The 23,517-nt window shown below is 46.3% G+C and overlaps 8 non-coding genes and 1 pseudogene across 8 annotated transcripts; all 9 read right to left on the bottom strand.

Moving 5' to 3' along the window:
• Nucleotides 1-906: 906 nt before the first annotated feature.
• LOC130350936 (U2 spliceosomal RNA) lies at nucleotides 907-1,097 on the bottom strand. The gene has a single exon (XR_008887729.1). It is a non-coding gene; the product is annotated as a U2 spliceosomal RNA (small nuclear RNA).
• A 2,084-nt stretch (nucleotides 1,098-3,181) lies between these two features.
• LOC130350934 (U2 spliceosomal RNA) lies at nucleotides 3,182-3,372 on the bottom strand. The gene has a single exon (XR_008887727.1). It is a non-coding gene; the product is annotated as a U2 spliceosomal RNA (small nuclear RNA).
• A 2,089-nt stretch (nucleotides 3,373-5,461) lies between these two features.
• LOC130350933 (U2 spliceosomal RNA) lies at nucleotides 5,462-5,652 on the bottom strand. The gene has a single exon (XR_008887726.1). It is a non-coding gene; the product is annotated as a U2 spliceosomal RNA (small nuclear RNA).
• Nucleotides 5,653-7,745: 2,093 nt separating this feature from the next.
• LOC130350932 (U2 spliceosomal RNA) lies at nucleotides 7,746-7,936 on the bottom strand. Its single transcript, XR_008887725.1, has one exon. It is a non-coding gene; the product is annotated as a U2 spliceosomal RNA (small nuclear RNA).
• A 2,092-nt stretch (nucleotides 7,937-10,028) lies between these two features.
• On the bottom strand, nucleotides 10,029-10,219 carry LOC130350931 (U2 spliceosomal RNA). Its single transcript, XR_008887724.1, has one exon. It is a non-coding gene; the product is annotated as a U2 spliceosomal RNA (small nuclear RNA).
• Nucleotides 10,220-12,320: 2,101 nt separating this feature from the next.
• LOC130350930 (U2 spliceosomal RNA) lies at nucleotides 12,321-12,511 on the bottom strand. The gene has a single exon (XR_008887723.1). It is a non-coding gene; the product is annotated as a U2 spliceosomal RNA (small nuclear RNA).
• A 2,087-nt stretch (nucleotides 12,512-14,598) lies between these two features.
• On the bottom strand, nucleotides 14,599-14,784 carry LOC130350967 (U2 spliceosomal RNA). Its single transcript, XR_008887757.1, has one exon. It is a non-coding gene; the product is annotated as a U2 spliceosomal RNA (small nuclear RNA).
• A 5,390-nt stretch (nucleotides 14,785-20,174) lies between these two features.
• LOC130350922 (U2 spliceosomal RNA) lies at nucleotides 20,175-20,392 on the bottom strand (annotated as a pseudogene).
• Nucleotides 20,393-22,485: 2,093 nt separating this feature from the next.
• On the bottom strand, nucleotides 22,486-22,676 carry LOC130350963 (U2 spliceosomal RNA). The gene has a single exon (XR_008887753.1). It is a non-coding gene; the product is annotated as a U2 spliceosomal RNA (small nuclear RNA).
• Nucleotides 22,677-23,517: the final 841 nt, after the last annotated feature.

Genomic DNA, 23,517 nt, shown 5'->3' with positions numbered 1-23,517 from the left:
AGTTGCAGGCCAAATATGTGTGACATTTCTGCGACTTTAGCTTCTAGAGCATTTTTACAACATTATACATAGGTGCTGAATACATAAAAAGCGACTGTTCAGCGACAGACAAGTCGCATCGGCTGAAAGTAGGCCAGAATGTCAGTCCATGTTGGAGCAGGTTTAGATACAGTCTAAAGCATAGATCTCAAAGTCTGTGCACAGAATTTAGCAAGGGCCTCGCACCTTCTGATGCATCAGGTAGGTGCACAATAGCATAGCCTAACCCTCTGTACTTTGGTCTATATTGATGCGGGACATAGACAGCCAGCTGATGACCAATCCATTAGTGCAATGGATGGCTGGAAGCATTTGTCTTTGCCTTTGCAATACCACAGAAGCAATGCATGGTCAATGTACAGCAATGACACACCTGTGTGAACAGCCAGGAGACCCCCCCCCCCATGTTATGTTACATAGTTACATAGTTAGTACGGTCGAAAAAAGACATATGTCCATCACGTTCAACCAGGGAATTAAGGGGTAGGGGTGTGGCGCGATATTGGGGAAGGGATGAGATTTTATATTTCTTCATAAGCATTAATCTTATTTTGTCAATTAGGAACATTCAGCACCCACCCGCTATCAAGGCAGCTGCCTATCATGTCATGCCCTACCTGCACAGGTGTGCTGGCTACTCAAATGATCCAATTAAGGAGGCCATTTAGTCAGCAGCAGCAGAAGTCCTGTGCCTGGACGCTCCAACAGGGGCCAGACACAAGCAGAAGCAGAAGCAGCAGAAGCAGCAGCAGCACCACCTTTTGTTTTTTGGCTGCAGCAGCAGCAAGGCCCACAGGGCTGGCTAGCTGGCTAGCCAGCAAGCAGGTAGCAATGAAAGTAGGAATCTTTCTTTTTAACCCTGTAAGGGGGTGGTGCACTGTACCCGAAGATACTGCCATATCGGGTCAATGCATAGGGCGACGGAAGCAAGCTTCGAAATCGGCCCCCGTTCTCAAAAATCCATTTAATATATGGTCCCCAGATAGGGGACGTATCAGATATTAAACTGATAAGAACAGATACTACACTTGATCTTAGCCAAAAGGCCGAGAAGCGATAACCGTGAAAGGGGCGGGCCCAACAAGGTCCCCTTTGGGCACTATCACTGCTTGCTGTCAGGGAGGCTGCCAGACAATTTTCCATGCACACTCTGGGCTGGGGGGCAGTCAACCACCAGTACACACAGCAGAACCTAAACCCATACCATTATTGCTAAGCAGCAAGACAGGGGCCCATTGCACTCCCACGGGGCCTTTTTAAATGCAATCCATAACCCGGATTTGCCAGGAACCCTTCTTACTCCTCCTACTTGCATGTGACACTGGGCTTAGGATCTGCATAGGAAACACACACACAAGCACACACCTACCTTTGTTGCCTGCAGATGCCTCCTTGGCTGTCCCCAAACGGTATCAAACCAACACCCACGGGAAGCTGTAAGCATAGAGGACATGCCTGCACCCCATTGGACTTACCTGTGTGGGTTAAATCCGGGTTATTTGACAACCTATGGCGGTGATGGTTCTGCTCAGGCAGAGCAGTGCTGATGCTCCTCATAAAGCTGTCGCTGCTGTGAAGGTTCTAGGTGACATCACAAATCCCTTTGGTTACATACACAACAAAGCTGGGTTGTTGTTGTTTACACTCTGCAAGGCCTGTGGAAGTGAGTGACATCATAGCACTGTAGTTCTGAGGGTTCAAGATGGATGCAACAATCTCCTGTTGCTTCTATGAAGGCCGTAATAGACGACATCACCAAACAGCTCCATAGTCACATACACAGCAAAGGAGAGATGTTGTTTACACCTAGTGATGTCAGTGGTATTGAGTGACATCACAGCACAGTGCTAAGGCTCCTGGGCCTGGACACAGCAGCGGCTGCAATATCTCAACGGAGAATACGTTTATATCTATGTGTGTGTGTGCGCATATATATATATATATATATATATATATATATATATATATATTTCTCCGCCGAAATCACTTTTAAACCCATTTCCACCTTTTTTTCCCTTCTCTTCCTCTTACTTTTTTTTCACGTTTTTTTACGTTTTTCTCCTTTTCGCCTCTTTTCTGGGCGTATTATTCTTCTTTTTCTTCTTTTTTTTCGTCTAATGCATACCCCATCAGTGCAGCAATGCTTATTCAATACCGCCAGCAGATGGAGACACTGGGGGATAATTTTCTAAGGATTTATACTGATTTTTCCTGTCTGAATTTGTCGCACAGAAAGTTGCAGGCCAAATATGTGTGACATTTCTGCGACTTTAGCTTCTAGAGCATTTTTACAACATTATACATAGGTGCTGAATACATAAAAAGCGACTGTTCAGCGACAGACAAGTCGCATCGGCTGAAAGTAGGCCAGAATGTCAGTCCATGTTGGAGCAGGTTTAGATACAGTCTAAAGCATAGATCTCAAAGTCTGTGCACAGAATTTAGCAAGGGCCTCGCACCTTCTGATGCATCAGGTAGGTGCACAATAGCATAGCCTAACCCTCTGTACTTTGGTCTATATTGATGCGGGACATAGACAGCCAGCTGATGACCAATCCATTAGTGCAATGGATGGCTGGAAGCATTTGTCTTTGCCTTTGCAATACCACAGAAGCAATGCATGGTCAATGTACAGCAATGACACACCTGTGTGAACAGCCAGGAGACCCCCCCCCCCCCATGTTATGTTACATAGTTACATAGTTAGTACGGTCGAAAAAAGACATATGTCCATCACGTTCAACCAGGGAATTAAGGGGTAGGGGTGTGGCGCGATATTGGGGAAGGGATGAGATTTTATATTTCTTCATAAGCATTAATCTTATTTTGTCAATTAGGAACATTCAGCACCCACCCGCTATCAAGGCAGCTGCCTATCATGTCATGCCCTACCTGCACAGGTGTGCTGGCTACTCAAATGATCCAATTAAGGAGGCCATTTAGTCAGCAGCAGCAGAAGTCCTGTGCCTGGACGCTCCAACAGGGGCCAGACACAAGCAGAAGCAGAAGCAGCAGAAGCAGCAGCAGCACCACCTTTTGTTTTTTGGCTGCAGCAGCAGCAAGGCCCACAGGGCTGGCTAGCTGGCTAGCCAGCAAGCAGGTAGCAATGAAAGTAGGAATCTTTCTTTTTAACCCTGTAAGGGGGTGGTGCACTGTACCCGAAGATACTGCCATATCGGGTCAATGCATAGGGCGACGGAAGCAAGCTTCGAAATCGGCCCCCGTTCTCAAAAATCCATTTAATATATGGTCCCCAGATAGGGGACGTATCAGATATTAAACTGATAAGAACAGATACTACACTTGATCTTAGCCAAAAGGCCGAGAAGCGATAACCGTGAAAGGGGCGGGCCCAACAAGGTCCCCTTCATGGGCACTATCACTGCTTGCTGTCAGGGAGGCTGCCAGACAATTTTCCATGCACACTCTGGGCTGGGGGGCAGTCAACCACCAGTACACACAGCAGAACCTAAACCCATACCATTATTGCTAAGCAGCAAGACAGGGGCCCATTGCACTCCCACGGGGCCTTTTTAAATGCAATCCATAACCCGGATTTGCCAGGAACCCTTCTTACTCCTCCTACTTGCATGTGACACTGGGCTTAGGATCTGCATAGGAAACACACACACAAGCACACACCTACCTTTGTTGCCTGCAGATGCCTCCTTGGCTGTCCCCAAACGGTATCAAACCAACACCCACGGGAAGCTGTAAGCATAGAGGACATGCCTGCACCCCATTGGACTTACCTGTGTGGGTTAAATCCGGGTTATTTGACAACCTATGGCGGTGATGGTTCTGCTCAGGCAGAGCAGTGCTGATGCTCCTCATAAAGCTGTCGCTGCTGTGAAGGTTCTAGGTGACATCACAAATCCCTTTGGTTACATACACAACAAAGCTGGGTTGTTGTTGTTTACACTCTGCAAGGCCTGTGGAAGTGAGTGACATCATAGCACTGTAGTTCTGAGGGTTCAAGATGGATGCAACAATCTCCTGTTGCTTCTATGAAGGCCGTAATAGACGACATCACCAAACAGCTCCATAGTCACATACACAGCAAAGGAGAGATGTTGTTTACACCTAGTGATGTCAGTGGTATTGAGTGACATCACAGCACAGTGCTAAGGCTCCTGGGCCTGGACACAGCAGCGGCTCTCAACGGAGAATACGTTTATATCTATGTGTGTGTGTGCGCATATATATATATATATATATATATATATATATATATATATATATATATATTTCTCCGCCGAAATCACTTTTAAACCCATTTCCACCTTTTTTTCCCTTCTCTTCCTCTTACTTTTTTTTCACGTTTTTTTACGTTTTTCTCCTTTTCGCCTCTTTTCTGGGCGTATTATTCTTCTTTTTCTTCTTTTTTTTCTGTCTAATGCATACCCCATCAGTGCAGCAATGCTTATTCAATACCGCCAGCAGATGGAGACACTGGGGGATAATTTTCTAAGGATTTATACTGATTTTTCCTGTCTGAATTTGTCGCACAGAAAGTTGCAGGCCAAATATGTGTGACATTTCTGCGACTTTAGCTTCTAGAGCATTTTTACAACATTATACATAGGTGCTGAATACATAAAAAGCGACTGTTCAGCGACAGACAAGTCGCATCGGCTGAAAGTAGGCCAGAATGTCAGTCCATGTTGGAGCAGGTTTAGATACAGTCTAAAGCATAGATCTCAAAGTCTGTGCACAGAATTTAGCAAGGGCCTCGCACCTTCTGATGCATCAGGTAGGTGCACAATAGCATAGCCTAACCCTCTGTACTTTGGTCTATATTGATGCGGGACATAGACAGCCAGCTGATGACCAATCCATTAGTGCAATGGATGGCTGGAAGCATTTGTCTTTGCCTTTGCAATACCACAGAAGCAATGCATGGTCAATGTACAGCAATGACACACCTGTGTGAACAGCCAGGAGACCCCCCCCCCCCCATGTTATGTTACATAGTTACATAGTTAGTACGGTCGAAAAAAGACATATGTCCATCACGTTCAACCAGGGAATTAAGGGGTAGGGGTGTGGCGCGATATTGGGGAAGGGATGAGATTTTATATTTCTTCATAAGCATTAATCTTATTTTGTCAATTAGGAACATTCAGCACCCACCCGCTATCAAGGCAGCTGCCTATCATGTCATGCCCTACCTGCACAGGTGTGCTGGCTACTCAAATGATCCAATTAAGGAGGCCATTTAGTCAGCAGCAGCAGAAGTCCATGTGCCTGGACGCTCCAACAGGGGCCAGACACAAGCAGAAGCAGAAGCAGCAGAAGCAGCAGCAGCACCACCTTTTGTTTTTTGGCTGCAGCAGCAGCAAGGCCCACAGGGCTGGCTAGCTGGCTAGCCAGCAAGCAGGTAGCAATGAAAGTAGGAATCTTTCTTTTTAACCCTGTAAGGGGGTGGTGCACTGTACCCGAAGATACTGCCATATCGGGTCAATGCATAGGGCGACGGAAGCAAGCTTCGAAATCGGCCCCCGTTCTCAAAAATCCATTTAATATATGGTCCCCAGATAGGGGACGTATCAGATATTAAACTGATAAGAACAGATACTACACTTGATCTTAGCCAAAAGGCCGAGAAGCGATAACCGTGAAAGGGGCGGGCCCAACAAGGTCCCCTTCATGGGCACTATCACTGCTTGCTGTCAGGGAGGCTGCCAGACAATTTTCCATGCACACTCTGGGCTGGGGGGCAGTCAACCACCAGTACACACAGCAGAACCTAAACCCATACCATTATTGCTAAGCAGCAAGACAGGGGCCCATTGCACTCCCACGGGGCCTTTTTAAATGCAATCCATAACCCGGATTTGCCAGGAACCCTTCTTACTCCTCCTACTTGCATGTGACACTGGGCTTAGGATCTGCATAGGAAACACACACACAAGCACACACCTACCTTTGTTGCCTGCAGATGCCTCCTTGGCTGTCCCCAAACGGTATCAAACCAACACCCACGGGAAGCTGTAAGCATAGAGGACATGCCTGCACCCCATTGGACTTACCTGTGTGGGTTAAATCCGGGTTATTTGACAACCTATGGCGGTGATGGTTCTGCTCAGGCAGAGCAGTGCTGATGCTCCTCATAAAGCTGTCGCTGCTGTGAAGGTTCTAGGTGACATCACAAATCCCTTTGGTTACATACACAACAAAGCTGGGTTGTTGTTGTTTACACTCTGCAAGGCCTGTGGAAGTGAGTGACATCATAGCACTGTAGTTCTGAGGGTTCAAGATGGATGCAACAATCTCCTGTTGCTTCTATGAAGGCCGTAATAGACGACATCACCAAACAGCTCCATAGTCACATACACAGCAAAGGAGAGATGTTGTTTACACCTAGTGATGTCAGTGGTATTGAGTGACATCACAGCACAGTGCTAAGGCTCCTGGGCCTGGACACAGCAGCGGCTGCAATATCTCAACGGAGAATACGTTTATATCTATGTGTGTGTGTGCGCATATATATATATATATATATATATATATATATATATATATATATATATTTCTCCGCCGAAATCACTTTTAAACCCATTTCCACCTTTTTTTCCCTTCTCTTCCTCTTACTTTTTTTTCACGTTTTTTTACGTTTTTCTCCTTTTCGCCTCTTTTCTGGGCGTATTATTCTTCTTTTTCTTCTTTTTTTTCGTCTAATGCATACCCCATCAGTGCAGCAATGCTTATTCAATACCGCCAGCAGATGGAGACACTGGGGGATAATTTTCTAAGGATTTATACTGATTTTTCCTGTCTGAATTTGTCGCACAGAAAGTTGCAGGCCAAATATGTGTGACATTTCTGCGACTTTAGCTTCTAGAGCATTTTTACAACATTATACATAGGTGCTGAATACATAAAAAGCGACTGTTCAGCGACAGACAAGTCGCATCGGCTGAAAGTAGGCCAGAATGTCAGTCCATGTTGGAGCAGGTTTAGATACAGTCTAAAGCATAGATCTCAAAGTCTGTGCACAGAATTTAGCAAGGGCCTCGCACCTTCTGATGCATCAGGTAGGTGCACAATAGCATAGCCTAACCCTCTGTACTTTGGTCTATATTGATGCGGGACATAGACAGCCAGCTGATGACCAATCCATTAGTGCAATGGATGGCTGGAAGCATTTGTCTTTGCCTTTGCAATACCACAGAAGCAATGCATGGTCAATGTACAGCAATGACACACCTGTGTGAACAGCCAGGAGACCCCCCCCCCCCCCATGTTATGTTACATAGTTACATAGTTAGTACGGTCGAAAAAAGACATATGTCCATCACGTTCAACCAGGGAATTAAGGGGTAGGGGTGTGGCGCGATATTGGGGAAGGGATGAGATTTTATATTTCTTCATAAGCATTAATCTTATTTTGTCAATTAGGAACATTCAGCACCCACCCGCTATCAAGGCAGCTGCCTATCATGTCATGCCCTACCTGCACAGGTGTGCTGGCTACTCAAATGATCCAATTAAGGAGGCCATTTAGTCAGCAGCAGCAGAAGTCCTGTGCCTGGACGCTCCAACAGGGGCCAGACACAAGCAGAAGCAGAAGCAGCAGAAGCAGCAGCAGCACCACCTTTTGTTTTTTGGCTGCAGCAGCAGCAAGGCCCACAGGGCTGGCTAGCTGGCTAGCCAGCAAGCAGGTAGCAATGAAAGTAGGAATCTTTCTTTTTAACCCTGTAAGGGGGTGGTGCACTGTACCCGAAGATACTGCCATATCGGGTCAATGCATAGGGCGACGGAAGCAAGCTTCGAAATCGGCCCCCGTTCTCAAAAATCCATTTAATATATGGTCCCCAGATAGGGGACGTATCAGATATTAAACTGATAAGAACAGATACTACACTTGATCTTAGCCAAAAGGCCGAGAAGCGATAACCGTGAAAGGGGCGGGCCCAACAAGGTCCCCTTCATGGGCACTATCACTGCTTGCTGTCAGGGAGGCTGCCAGACAATTTTCCATGCACACTCTGGGCTGGGGGGCAGTCAACCACCAGTACACACAGCAGAACCTAAACCCATACCATTATTGCTAAGCAGCAAGACAGGGGCCCATTGCACTCCCACGGGGCCTTTTTAAATGCAATCCATAACCCGGATTTGCCAGGAACCCTTCTTACTCCTCCTACTTGCATGTGACACTGGGCTTAGGATCTGCATAGGAAACACACACACAAGCACACACCTACCTTTGTTGCCTGCAGATGCCTCCTTGGCTGTCCCCAAACGGTATCAAACCAACACCCACGGGAAGCTGTAAGCATAGAGGACATGCCTGCACCCCATTGGACTTACCTGTGTGGGTTAAATCCGGGTTATTTGACAACCTATGGCGGTGATGGTTCTGCTCAGGCAGAGCAGTGCTGATGCTCCTCATAAAGCTGTCGCTGCTGTGAAGGTTCTAGGTGACATCACAAATCCCTTTGGTTACATACACAACAAAGCTGGGTTGTTGTTGTTTACACTCTGCAAGGCCTGTGGAAGTGAGTGACATCATAGCACTGTAGTTCTGAGGGTTCAAGATGGATGCAACAATCTCCTGTTGCTTCTATGAAGGCCGTAATAGACGACATCACCAAACAGCTCCATAGTCACATACACAGCAAAGGAGAGATGTTGTTTACACCTAGTGATGTCAGTGGTATTGAGTGACATCACAGCACAGTGCTAAGGCTCCTGGGCCTGGACACAGCAGCGGCTGCAATATCTCAACGGAGAATACGTTTATATCTATGTGTGTGTGTGCGCATATATATATATATATATATATATATATATATATATATATATATATATTTCTCCGCCGAAATCACTTTTAAACCCATTTCCACCTTTTTTTCCCTTCTCTTCCTCTTACTTTTTTTTCACGTTTTTTTACGTTTTTCTCCTTTTCGCCTCTTTTCTGGGCGTATTATTCTTCTTTTTCTTCTTTTTTTTCGTCTAATGCATACCCCATCAGTGCAGCAATGCTTATTCAATACCGCCAGCAGATGGAGACACTGGGGGATAATTTTCTAAGGATTTATACTGATTTTTCCTGTCTGAATTTGTCGCACAGAAAGTTGCAGGCCAAATATGTGTGACATTTCTGCGACTTTAGCTTCTAGAGCATTTTTACAACATTATACATAGGTGCTGAATACATAAAAAGCGACTGTTCAGCGACAGACAAGTCGCATCGGCTGAAAGTAGGCCAGAATGTCAGTCCATGTTGGAGCAGGTTTAGATACAGTCTAAAGCATAGATCTCAAAGTCTGTGCACAGAATTTAGCAAGGGCCTCGCACCTTCTGATGCATCAGGTAGGTGCACAATAGCATAGCCTAACCCTCTGTACTTTGGTCTATATTGATGCGGGACATAGACAGCCAGCTGATGACCAATCCATTAGTGCAATGGATGGCTGGAAGCATTTGTCTTTGCCTTTGCAATACCACAGAAGCAATGCATGGTCAATGTACAGCAATGACACACCTGTGTGAACAGCCAGGAGACCCCCCCCCCCCCATGTTATGTTACATAGTTACATAGTTAGTACGGTCGAAAAAAGACATATGTCCATCACGTTCAACCAGGGAATTAAGGGGTAGGGGTGTGGCGCGATATTGGGGAAGGGATGAGATTTTATATTTCTTCATAAGCATTAATCTTATTTTGTCAATTAGGAACATTCAGCACCCACCCGCTATCAAGGCAGCTGCCTATCATGTCATGCCCTACCTGCACAGGTGTGCTGGCTACTCAAATGATCCAATTAAGGAGGCCATTTAGTCAGCAGCAGCAGAAGTCCTGTGCCTGGACGCTCCAACAGGGGCCAGACACAAGCAGAAGCAGAAGCAGCAGAAGCAGCAGCAGCACCACCTTTTGTTTTTTGGCTGCAGCAGCAGCAAGGCCCACAGGGCTGGCTAGCTGGCTAGCCAGCAAGCAGGTAGCAATGAAAGTAGGAATCTTTCTTTTTAACCCTGTAAGGGGGTGGTGCACTGTACCCGAAGATACTGCCATATCGGGTCAATGCATAGGGCGACGGAAGCAAGCTTCGAAATCGGCCCCCGTTCTCAAAAATCCATTTAATATATGGTCCCCAGATAGGGGACGTATCAGATATTAAACTGATAAGAACAGATACTACACTTGATCTTAGCCAAAAGGCCGAGAAGCGATAACCGTGAAAGGGGCGGGCCCAACAAGGTCCCCTTCATGGGCACTATCACTGCTTGCTGTCAGGGAGGCTGCCAGACAATTTTCCATGCACACTCTGGGCTGGGGGGCAGTCAACCACCAGTACACACAGCAGAACCTAAACCCATACCATTATTGCTAAGCAGCAAGACAGGGGCCCATTGCACTCCCACGGGGCCTTTTTAAATGCAATCCATAACCCGGATTTGCCAGGAACCCTTCTTACTCCTCCTACTTGCATGTGACACTGGGCTTAGGATCTGCATAGGAAACACACACACAAGCACACACAAGCACACACCTACCTTTGTTGCCTGCAGATGCCTCCTTGGCTGTCCCCAAACGGTATCAAACCAACACCCACGGGAAGCTGTAAGCATAGAGGACATGCCTGCACCCCATTGGACTTACCTGTGTGGGTTAAATCCGGGTTATTTGACAACCTATGGCGGTGATGGTTCTGCTCAGGCAGAGCAGTGCTGATGCTCCTCATAAAGCTGTCGCTGCTGTGAAGGTTCTAGGTGACATCACAAATCCCTTTGGTTACATACACAACAAAGCTGGGTTGTTGTTGTTTACACTCTGCAAGGCCTGTGGAAGTGAGTGACATCATAGCACTGTAGTTCTGAGGGTTCAAGATGGATGCAACAATCTCCTGTTGCTTCTATGAAGGCCGTAATAGACGACATCACCAAACAGCTCCATAGTCACATACACAGCAAAGGAGAGATGTTGTTTACACCTAGTGATGTCAGTGGTATTGAGTGACATCACAGCACAGTGCTAAGGCTCCTGGGCCTGGACACAGCAGCGGCTGCAATATCTCAACGGAGAATACGTTTATATCTATGTGTGTGTGTGCGCATATATATATATATATATATATATATATATATATATATATATATATTTCTCCGCCGAAATCACTTTTAAACCCATTTCCACCTTTTTTTCCCTTCTCTTCCTCTTACTTTTTTTTCACGTTTTTTTACGTTTTTCTCCTTTTCGCCTCTTTTCTGGGCGTATTATTCTTCTTTTTCTTCTTTTTTTTCGTCTAATGCATACCCCATCAGTGCAGCAATGCTTATTCAATACCGCCAGCAGATGGAGACACTGGGGGATAATTTTCTAAGGATTTATACTGATTTTTCCTGTCTGAATTTGTCGCACAGAAAGTTGCAGGCCAAATATGTGTGACATTTCTGCGACTTTAGCTTCTAGAGCATTTTTACAACATTATACATAGGTGCTGAATACATAAAAAGCGACTGTTCAGCGACAGACAAGTCGCATCGGCTGAAAGTAGGCCAGAATGTCAGTCCATGTTGGAGCAGGTTTAGATACAGTCTAAAGCATAGATCTCAAAGTCTGTGCACAGAATTTAGCAAGGGCCTCGCACCTTCTGATGCATCAGGTAGGTGCACAATAGCATAGCCTAACCCTCTGTACTTTGGTCTATATTGATGCGGGACATAGACAGCCAGCTGATGACCAATCCATTAGTGCAATGGATGGCTGGAAGCATTTGTCTTTGCCTTTGCAATACCACAGAAGCAATGCATGGTCAATGTACAGCAATGACACACCTGTGTGAACAGCCAGGAGACCCCCCCCCCCCCCATGTTATGTTACATAGTTACATAGTTAGTACGGTCGAAAAAAGACATATGTCCATCACGTTCAACCAGGGAATTAAGGGGTAGGGGTGTGGCGCGATATTGGGGAAGGGATGAGATTTTATATTTCTTCATAAGCATTAATCTTATTTTGTCAATTAGGAACATTCAGCACCCACCCGCTATCAAGGCAGCTGCCTATCATGTCATGCCCTACCTGCACAGGTGTGCTGGCTACTCAAATGATCCAATTAAGGAGGCCATTTAGTCAGCAGCAGCAGAAGTCCTGTGCCTGGACGCTCCAACAGGGGCCAGACACAAGCAGAAGCAGAAGCAGCAGAAGCAGCAGCAGCACCACCTTTTGTTTTTTGGCTGCAGCAGCAGCAAGGCCCACAGGGCTGGCTAGCTGGCTAGCCAGCAAGCAGGTAGCAATGAAAGTAGGAATCTTTCTTTTTAACCCTGTAAGGGGGTGGTGCACTGTACCCGAAGATACTGCCATATCGGGTCAATGCATAGGGCGACGGAAGCAAGCTTCGAAATCGGCCCCCGTTCTCAAAAATCCATTTAATATATGGTCCCCAGATAGGGGACGTATCAGATATTAAACTGATAAGAACAGATACTACACTTGATCTTAGCCAAAAGGCCGAGAAGCGATAACCGTGAAAGGGGCGGGCCCAACAAGGTCCCCTTCATGGGCACTATCACTGCTTGCTGTCAGGGAGGCTGCCAGACAATTTTCCATGCACACTCTGGGCTGGGGGGCAGTCAACCACCAGTACACACAGCAGAACCTAAACCCATACCATTATTGCTAAGCAGCAAGACAGGGGCCCATTGCACTCCCACGGGGCCTTTTTAAATGCAATCCATAACCCGGATTTGCCAGGAACCCTTCTTACTCCTCCTACTTGCATGTGACACTGGGCTTAGGATCTGCATAGGAAACACACACACAAGCACACACCTACCTTTGTTGCCTGCAGATGCCTCCTTGGCTGTCCCCAAACGGTATCAAACCAACACCCACGGGAAGCTGTAAGCATAGAGGACATGCCTGCACCCCATTGGACTTACCTGTGTGGGTTAAATCCGGGTTATTTGACAACCTATGGCGGTGATGGTTCTGCTCAGGCAGAGCAGTGCTGATGCTCCTCATAAAGCTGTCGCTGCTGTGAAGGTTCTAGGTGACATCACAAATCCCTTTGGTTACATACACAACAAAGCTGGGTTGTTGTTGTTTACACTCTGCAAGGCCTGTGGAAGTGAGTGACATCATAGCACTGTAGTTCTGAGGGTTCAAGATGGATGCAACAATCTCCTGTTGCTTCTATGAAGGCCGTAATAGACGACATCACCAAACAGCTCCATAGTCACATACACAGCAAAGGAGAGATGTTGTTTACACCTAGTGATGTCAGTGGTATTGAGTGACATCACAGCACAGTGCTAAGGCTCCTGGGCCTGGACACAGCAGCGGCTGCAATATCTCAACGGAGAATACGTTTATATCTATGTGTGTGTGTGCGCATATATATATATATATATATATATATATATATATATATTTCTCCGCCGAAATCACTTTTAAACCCATTTCCACCTTTTTTTCCCTTCTCTTCCTCTTACTTTTTTTTCACGTTTTTTTACGTTTTTCTCCTTTTCGCCTCTTTTCTGGGCGTATTATTCTTCTTTTTCTTCTTTTTTTTCGTCTAATGCATACCCCATCAGTGCAGCAATGCTTATTCAATACCGCCAGCAGATGGAGACACTGGGGGATAATTTTCTAAGGATTTATACTGATTTTTCCTGTCTGAATTTGTCGCACAGAAAGTTGCAGGCCAAATATGTGTGACATTTCTGCGACTTTAGCTTCTAGAGCATTTTTACAACATTATACATAGGTGCTGAATACATAAAAAGCGACTGTTCAGCGACAGACAAGTCGCATCGGCTGAAAGTAGGCCAGAATGTCAGTCCATGTTGGAGCAGGTTTAGATACAGTCTAAAGCATAGATCTCAAAGTCTGTGCACAGAATTTAGCAAGGGCCTCGCACCTTCTGATGCATCAGGTAGGTGCACAATAGCATAGCCTAACCCTCTGTACTTTGGTCTATATTGATGCGGGACATAGACAGCCAGCTGATGACCAATCCATTAGTGCAATGGATGGCTGGAAGCATTTGTCTTTGCCTTTGCAATACCACAGAAGCAATGCATGGTCAATGTACAGCAATGACACACCTGTGTGAACAGCCAGGAGACCCCCCCCCCCCCCCCCCATGTTATGTTACATAGTTACATAGTTAGTACGGTCGAAAAAAGACATATGTCCATCACGTTCAACCAGGGAATTAAGGGGTAGGGGTGTGGCGCGATATTGGGGAAGGGATGAGATTTTATATTTCTTCATAAGCATTAATCTTATTTTGTCAATTAGGAACATTCAGCACCCACCCGCTATCAAGGCAGCTGCCTATCATGTCATGCCCTACCTGCACAGGTGTGCTGGCTACTCAAATGATCCAATTAAGGAGGCCATTTAGTCAGCAGCAGCAGAAGTCCTGTGCCTGGACGCTCCAACAGGGGCCAGACACAAGCAGAAGCAGAAGCAGCAGAAGCAGCAGCAGCACCACCTTTTGTTTTTTGGCTGCAGCAGCAGCAAGGCCCACAGGGCTGGCTAGCTGGCTAGCCAGCAAGCAGGTAGCAATGAAAGTAGGAATCTTTCTTTTTAACCCTGTAAGGGGGTGGTGCACTGTACCCGAAGATACTGCCATATCGGGTCAATGCATAGGGCGACGGAAGCAAGCTTCGAAATCGGCCCCCGTTCTCAAAAATCCATTTAATATATGGTCCCCAGATAGGGGACGTATCAGATATTAAACTGATAAGAACAGATAAGGTTTCAACAAAATTTTATTGAATAAATAAGAAACCATACAAAATTTAAAACGCAAAATAATAAAAGGTTCACAAAAGTTTTAAAATACAAATAATAAAACCAGTAATAAAAGGAGAAAAAATAAAAATGGCAGGATAAAACATTATACAAATGTCATAAAAACTGATTATACTGTTATTTCGTTCCATAGAGGCAGACACCACATGGATGCTGCCTCGCTGGCCCCCAACTGTTTCTTGTCTCTTAGGTAATAGATGTACATCTCACTCAGGGCCAGCTTTATACAGTTTTTAACATCAATAAAATCATGTTTAAAAAGTAAGATGTTCCTAACTTTCCAGATGGCATTTTTAAAACAATTAATAATCATCCAGCAGATCATCTGCTGTTTAAAATTGGGGCAGTTAAAAAGACCGTAAAAGACACATTCGTGATTAAAATCTTTTAGGCCGCAGGCCCACTTCAAAAGTGGGCCTACCTTCCTCCAAAGCTCCCGTGCAAAAGGGCAGTTCCAAAATATGTGCAGCACCGTTTCGTCCACTCCGCAGCCATCTCTCGGGCACTTGGCTCTCGCCACCAGTCCTCGCCTGTGCTGGAACTCACGAGTAGGGAGGCACTGGTGGACGATTGCCCAGGCAAGATCCCTGTGTACATTCGCCAGAAACTTCCCGTACACGTTCCGCCATACCTTTTTGGATCTTGCCTGTGTGAAATTGGACACTGCCAGGGTAACCTCACTCCGCCTGAGGACCTTTGATACCTTTCTCTGGTCCCCCAGTATGTCAGGCTCCAAATCTTGGAGACCTAGGAGCCTGACTGTCTTTTCCAACACCACATAATGTTTTGGGGGACACAGAAGCACCGGAGCGTTCAGAGGGATGCGCAACCATCTTTTAAAAACCATGCCCGCAGCGTACCTTAAAAAGCAGCTAAAAATGCCATTGGATTTAATAATCTTAAAACAGAAACAGAAATACTTTATGTAAAAGAAAGTAAAAAGGTTAGGAACATCTTTCCCGCCATTATCTCTACTTTTGTACATAAAATCACGCTTTAATTTCTCCATTTTTGAACCCCATAAAAAAGTAAAAACAATTCTAGTTACTTTTTTAATGTATAAAATAGATGGAGGAAATACCATGGCAATGTATAGCATAATAGGGAGTAAAACCATCTTTATTATTAAAATCTTCCCCTCCATGGTAAGGTTTCTAAGATTCCACATTAAAATCTTCTTCTCCATCTTAGCTATAGCTGAATCCCAGTTAGGGCTCCCATCATTGACCTGGTTAAAAACAATACCTAAAACTTTAATTTGATCCTGTTGCATTGTGACTCCTGGGGTGATGGATGAATCCCAGGAGCCAATATAAAAACAGTCACATTTATCTGTGTTTAGCTTAAAACCAGAGACCTCGCAGAAATAGCTGGTGTTCCTCAATGCCCCCCTCATGGATGGAGAGTCCGGGCACAGTATGGTGACATCATCCATGTACCCCAACACCTTTAGATGGGTCCCTCCTCCACCAGGTATCGGTACGCCTCTTACTACCCGGTCTTTTCTGAGGAGGGCCATCAGTGGTTCGATTGCGCAAATAAAAAGGAGTGGGGACAGGGGGCAGCCCTGTTTGACACCTGATAAAAGAGGAACACCGCTGGTTAAAAAGCCATTAACAGAGACTTGACTAAAACAGGATCGGTATAAAAGCATGATTCGGCTTAAAATCGTTTCAGGCACTGCCATCTTTTTAAGAACTAAAAACAGGTATTCATGGGAGACCCTATCAAAGGCTTTTTCAAAGTCTAAGGATAAAATTGCTACAGTTTGATTTCTATCCTTAAAATACCATAAAACATCTCTTAAAATATTTAGGGATTCAGCTATAGACCTTCCAGGTACCCCACAAACCTGATTTGGGTGAACTAATTTATGAATAAAAGGTTTAAAACGGACAGCTAATAACTTGGCTAAAACTTTATAATCGACATTTAAAAGTGTGATGGGGCGCCAATTTTTTAGCATATCCTTTTCACCTTTTTTAAAAAGTAATGATACAATCCCCCTCCTCCAGGAAGGGGGAAGTTCATTAACAATAAAAGTTTCTTTATACAATAAAACCATATCATCCTTTAAAATATCCCAAAAAGCTAAATAAAATTCGATGGGTAAACCATCTTCCCCAGGGGCCTTCCCACTAGAAAAACTTTTAAAAACAAATAAAAGTTCATCTAAGTTAAGATCACGGGATAAAACCTCCTGGTCTAAAACATCTAGCTTAAAATCAAGGGAATTAAGAACATGTTCTAAAAAGGATGGATTAAGATCTTTCTTATTAAAAAGAAGCTGGTAGAAGTTAAAAACTGCATCTAACATGCCTTTTGGAGTGGATTCACCCTCAAGGTTCTGGATGATATCCCTCCTATTCATCACTTTTTTAAAAAAGAAACGGGAACATTTCTCGCCCTCCTCCAGGTGCTGCACATGTGAGTTAAAAATGATTTGTTTCCCTTTCTTTTCTATGGCATGTTTTATTTCAGTTTTAAGGTTTAAAATATCATTTTCTACATCCATACCAGCTTCTTTCAATTTAAAAAGTACATTTAAACGCATGTTAAGAACATAAAACCACTGTTTTTCCATTTTTGCCTTCTTCTTACCTGCTTTGATAAAAAAAAATCTGATTTTAGATTTGGTGCCCTCCCACCAGTGCAGCATAGGCTCGTGGGGTTTTTTTTGTGATCGCCAGCACAGGTAGGTCCGCACAAACTCCTCTTTTATCTCAGGGTCCTCTAGGAGTGTGGTGTTTAATCTCCAGAGACCCCTTTTTGCTTTTTGCTCCCCCTCTAGCTCCAGGCCCACCAAGAGGAGCTTATGATCAGAGAAGATATTCTGCTCGAGCGTGCATTTCAGGGGTTTAAAAGCTCTAGAGGAAAAAATAAAATCGATTCTGGAGCTCACTCTTCCATTGGACCATGTGGCGCCCGGGTCCTCCGGCAAGAGATCCTTCCAGCAATCTTTCAAATTAAAATCATCAATAAAATTTTTAAGCAGGTAAGAAGTGCGGTCTTTACGATTAATATCCCCACCCTGCCGGTGTTCCCCATCACGTATGCAGTTAAAATCACCTCCCACCAGCAGGGGGGAAGACCCAACACAAAACAGTGGTAAAATTTCAAATAGTTCTGCCCGCTCCTGTTTATCAGGAGGGGCATACACATTTAAAACACGAATTAAAAGTCCATTAAAATATAGATGAATTAAAAGAGCTCTGCCAGGCACAATCTCAGTTACTGTATGAATAGAAAAGGACTGGCCTCGGCAGAGCAGCCCGACACCCACAGAACGACAGTCATTTGCACCGGACCATATGGATGGGCCCAGCTTCCAGTCTTCTTTTAAGTCTTTATAGTCCATTTTACTAGGGATTCCACATTCTTGTAGCAGGCAAAGGTCAAAGTCACATGTCTCTAGATAAGAAAATAAAGCAGCCCTGCGATCAGGGCTCTTTAAGGACCTCACATTGAGTGAGGCAATTTTTACAGGGATAGGCATAGTTTATGGAGAGTCCGTGCTTGGAGAATCAAAGTCAATAATAAGCTGCGTACCGTCATCCCCCGCCTGCGGGGTCATCAGCTCCTTGATGTTCTGAGGGTCGGAGCTTGAGATCGATGATGCCCCGACCCTGAGCTCGCTCTCGTCCGAACTACGGCACGCCGCTTTCCTTTGAATGTCTTCCTCTTCTTCTTCTCTTTGTCTTTTAAATGTCACACTGCTGTCCATATCCTCTGTGTTGCTCTCACTCGATGTAATCTCTGGCCCCCGGCTGATGGATCTGCGTCTTCTTTCATCATTTGACGACTGGAACTGCTGCACAGGGGCCTGTGAGGCCTCTTTTCCGGAACCTTTGCCGCTACCTTGGGAAGTTTTCATCGCTTGTTCCCCAGCAAGCGTTGCTGAGGACTGTTGCTCCAACTTCCCCATCGATCGACGATGGCCAGTTTTACCCACCGGGTCCACTGCTGGCGGGGCAGCAAACCCTGGTTTGGCGCCACTTGTCTTCTTGGCCCTGTCCTGTATAGGCGGAGTAACAGGACCGGGCTCAGACCTGGCCACCTGGCTCCCCTTCCGGCGGGCTTTCACCGGGGCCTCTTCGTCCGGAGCAGGGCGACCCTGGGCCAAGCCAGTACCTGGCTTATGCTGTAATTTTGGGTCCACCTTTGCCCCCACCGAGGCCCGTCGGCTGCCACCCGCCACAGGTGAGCCCCCTTCAGAAGTTTCGGCGGGCTCTTGAGCCAGGTAGGAAGTCGATCGACGTCTTTCAATTTCCCGGGCAGTAAACTCGATCACCCGCCCGGGCTTCGTGGAATCCCCATGGCCTCCCCCTAGCACTACCACCGGTGGGCCCCCCGATGGAGCACCAGAGGTCTTGGGCCTGGACCCATCAGTACCTGCCATCTGGGGTTTGGGCATCTTAAAAAAAGGACGTCTTTTGTCCTGTCCCCTCTTTGGGTGGGCCCAGCCTTGACCCACCCATCGTAGTTTTTGCTTTATGGGGACAGGAATTAAAATCGTGATTTTCCTCTCCGCAGAGGTTGCACCTTATCGTATGGCTACATCTTGAGGCTATGTGACCTTCTTGGCCACACCTATTGCAGCGAATCACACGCTCCGTGCCGCAGGTCTCCTGGGTGTGGCCAAACCTCAAGCAATTTCGGCAATACATAGGCATTTGAGGATAGAACAGGAAGCCCCGAACTCTCCCGATGGCAAAATTTGGGGGCGGATGGCAAAGACCCCCAATACCACCGGGATCCTTACGGAGCTTGACCCAGAACTTCCTCTTGCCGTTCCAGAACCGCACGGAGTTCAAGATTTTGTTTGCGAATCGCACCTCTTCGCAGTATCGCCGAAGAAAAGTGGCTATATCCTCCGTGGTCACATGAGGGCTGTGCATAGCCACCACCAACGGTATATGTTCCTCACCATAGAGGAACTGGAACGAAAGACCGTCGAGTCGATCGTCCCTCTGGTCCGCACCAGACAAGGTTGCATAGATGTTATCGCAACACGCCGTGGCCGTGAAGGTGACGGTATACAGGCCACGGCTTTCCTGGTCATTTAGACACAGGATGTCCTCCCTATTGAGGCGGAAGTAGTCAAGAAGAATCACCTCCGCAATGAAGCGGAGGTTCTTCAACTGACGATGGCTCTCCGACACCTCTATGCGGATGGTATTTCGCATCGACATTTCCCCAGAGGGGAAAGCCCAGGAGAACGGCATCTTCCACACCCAGGGACTAAGCCCCTTCCCCAATAGCAGCAGGGGCTCGGAATCCCGCTATAAAAGCGGAACCCTTACCCAAGGCAGAGGTCGGGGGCACCCTAGGTGCTTCCGAAGCTACAGGTAACGCTCAACGTACCGAAAATGCCTTCTGAGACACAAGGTCCCAGAGACAGGGGGATCGCAACCCGTTGTCTGTGGACTAAGCCCGCTCCCCAATAGCAGCAAGGGGGTGAAGTCCCTCCGTAAGGAGAGACAATCCCCCAAGGCCGAGAAGCGGGGTACCACAGACACCTTCCGACCAGACCAAATGCAGATACTACACTTGATCTTAGCCAAAAGGCCGAGAAGCGATAACCGTGAAAGGGGCGGGCCCAACAAGGTCCCCTTCATGGGCACTATCACTGCTTGCTGTCAGGGAGGCTGCCAGACAATTTTCCATGCACACTCTGGGCTGGGGGGCAGTCAACCACCAGTACACACAGCAGAACCTAAACCCATACCATTATTGCTAAGCAGCAAGACAGGGGCCCATTGCACTCCCACGGGGCCTTTTTAAATGCAATCCATAACCCGGATTTGCCAGGAACCCTTCTTACTCCTCCTACTTGCATGTGACACTGGGCTTAGGATCTGCATAGGAAACACACACACAAGCACACACCTACCTTTGTTGCCTGCAGATGCCTCCTTGGCTGTCCCCAAACGGTATCAAACCAACACCCACGGGAAGCTGTAAGCATAGAGGACATGCCTGCACCCCATTGGACTTACCTGTGTGGGTTAAATCCGGGTTATTTGACAACCTATGGCGGTGATGGTTCTGCTCAGGCAGAGCAGTGCTGATGCTCCTCATAAAGCTGTCGCTGCTGTGAAGGTTCTAGGTGACATCACAAATCCCTTTGGTTACATACACAACAAAGCTGGGTTGTTGTTGTTTACACTCTGCAAGGCCTGTGGAAGTGAGTGACATCATAGCACTGTAGTTCTGAGGGTTCAAGATGGATGCAACAATCTCCTGTTGCTTCTATGAAGGCCGTAATAGACGACATCACCAAACAGCTCCATAGTCACATACACAGCAAAGGAGAGATGTTGTTTACACCTAGTGATGTCAGTGGTATTGAGTGACATCACAGCACAGTGCTAAGGCTCCTGGGCCTGGACACAGCAGCGGCTGCAATATCTCAACGGAGAATACGTTTATATCTGTGTGTGTGTGCGCATATATATATATATATATATATATATATATATATATATATATATATTTCTCCGCCGAAATCACTTTTAAACCCATTTCCACCTTTTTTTCCCTTCTCTTCCTCTTACTTTTTTTTCACGTTTTTTTACGTTTTTCTCCTTTTCGCCTCTTTTCTGGGCGTATTATTCTTCTTTTTCTTCTTTTTTTTCGTCTAATGCATACCCCATCAGTGCAGCAATGCTTATTCAATACCGCCAGCAGATGGAGACACTGGGGGATAATTTTCTAAGGATTTATACTGATTTTTCCTGTCTGAATTTGTCGCACAGAAAGTTGCAGGCCAAATATGTGTGACATTTCTGCGACTTTAGCTTCTAGAGCATTTTTACAACATTATACATAGGTGCTGAATACATAAAAAGCGACTGTTCAGCGACAGACAAGTCGCATCGGCTGAAAGTAGGCCAGAATGTCAGTCCATGTTGGAGCAGGTTTAGATACAGTCTAAAGCATAGATCTCAAAGTCTGTGCACAGAATTTAGCAAGGGCCTCGCACCTTCTGATGCATCAGGTAGGTGCACAATAGCATAGCCTAACCCTCTGTACTTTGGTCTATATTGATGCGGGACATAGACAGCCAGCTGATGACCAATCCATTAGTGCAATGGATGGCTGGAAGCATTTGTCTTTGCCTTTGCAATACCACAGAAGCAATGCATGGTCAATGTACAGCAATGACACACCTGTGTGAACAGCCAGGAGACCCCCCCCCCCCCCCCCCATGTTATGTTACATAGTTACATAGTTAGTACGGTCGAAAAAAGACATATGTCCATCACGTTCAACCAGGGAATTAAGGGGTAGGGGTGTGGCGCGATATTGGGGAAGGGATGAGATTTTATATTTCTTCATAAGCATTAATCTTATTTTGTCAATTAGGAACATTCAGCACCCACCCGCTATCAAGGCAGCTGCCTATCATGTCATGCCCTACCTGCACAGGTGTGCTGGCTACTCAAATGATCCAATTAAGGAGGCCATTTAGTCAGCAGCAGCAGAAGTCCTGTGCCTGGACGCTCCAACAGGGGCCAGACACAAGCAGAAGCAGAAGCAGCAGAAGCAGCAGCAGCACCACCTTTTGTTTTTTGGCTGCAGCAGCAGCAAGGCCCACAGGGCTGGCTAGCTGGCTAGCCAGCAAGCAGGTAGCAATGAAAGTAGGAATCTTTCTTTTTAACCCTGTAAGGGGGTGGTGCACTGTACCCGAAGATACTGCCATATCGGGTCAATGCATAGGGCGACGGAAGCAAGCTTCGAAATCGTCCCCCGTTCTCAAAAATCCATTTAATATATGGTCCCCAGATAGGGGACGTATCAGATATTAAACTGATAAGAACAGATACTACACTTGATCTTAGCCAAAAGGCCGAGAAGCGATAACCGTGAAAGGGGCGGGCCCAACAAGGTCCCCTTCATGGGCACTATCACTGCTTGCTGTCAGGGAGGCTGCCAGACAATTTTCCATGCACACTCTGGGCTGGGGGGCAGTCAACCACCAGTACACACAGCAGAACCTAAACCCATACCATTATTGCTAAGCAGCAAGACAGGGGCCCATTGCACTCCCACGGGGCCTTTTTAAATGCAATCCATAACCCGGATTTGCCAGGAACCCTTCTTACTCCTCCTACTTGCATGTGACACTGGGCTTAGGATCTGCATAGGAAACACACACACAAGCACACACCTACCTTTGTTGCCTGCAGATGCCTCCTTGGCTGTCCCCAAACGGTATCAAACCAACACCCACGGGAAGCTGTAAGCATAGAGGACATGCCTGCACCCCATTGGACTTACCTGTGTGGGTTAAATCCGGGTTATTTGACAACCTATGGCGGTGATGGTTCTGCTCAGGCAGAGCAGTGCTGATGCTCCTCATAAAGCTGTCGCTGCTGTGAAGGTTCTAGGTGACATCACAAATCCCTTTGGTTACATACACAACAAAGCTGGGTTGTTGTTGTTTACACTCTGCAAGGCCTGTGGAAGTGAGTGACATCATAGCACTGTAGTTCTGAGGGTTCAAGATGGATGCAACAATCTCCTGTTGCTTCTATGAAGGCCGTAATAGACGACATCACCAAACAGCTCCATAGTCACATACACAGCAAAGGAGAGATGTTGTTTACACCTAGTGATGTCAGTGGTATTGAGTGACATCACAGCACAGTGCTAAGGCTCCTGGGCCTGGACACAGCAGCGGCTGCAATATCTCAACGGAG

The sequence above is a fragment of the Hyla sarda genome, unplaced genomic scaffold, assembly GCF_029499605.1.
Source record: "Hyla sarda isolate aHylSar1 unplaced genomic scaffold, aHylSar1.hap1 scaffold_955, whole genome shotgun sequence".
NCBI lineage: Eukaryota > Metazoa > Chordata > Amphibia > Anura > Hylidae > Hyla > Hyla sarda.
This window is presented reverse-complemented; position numbering and strand designations above follow the sequence as displayed.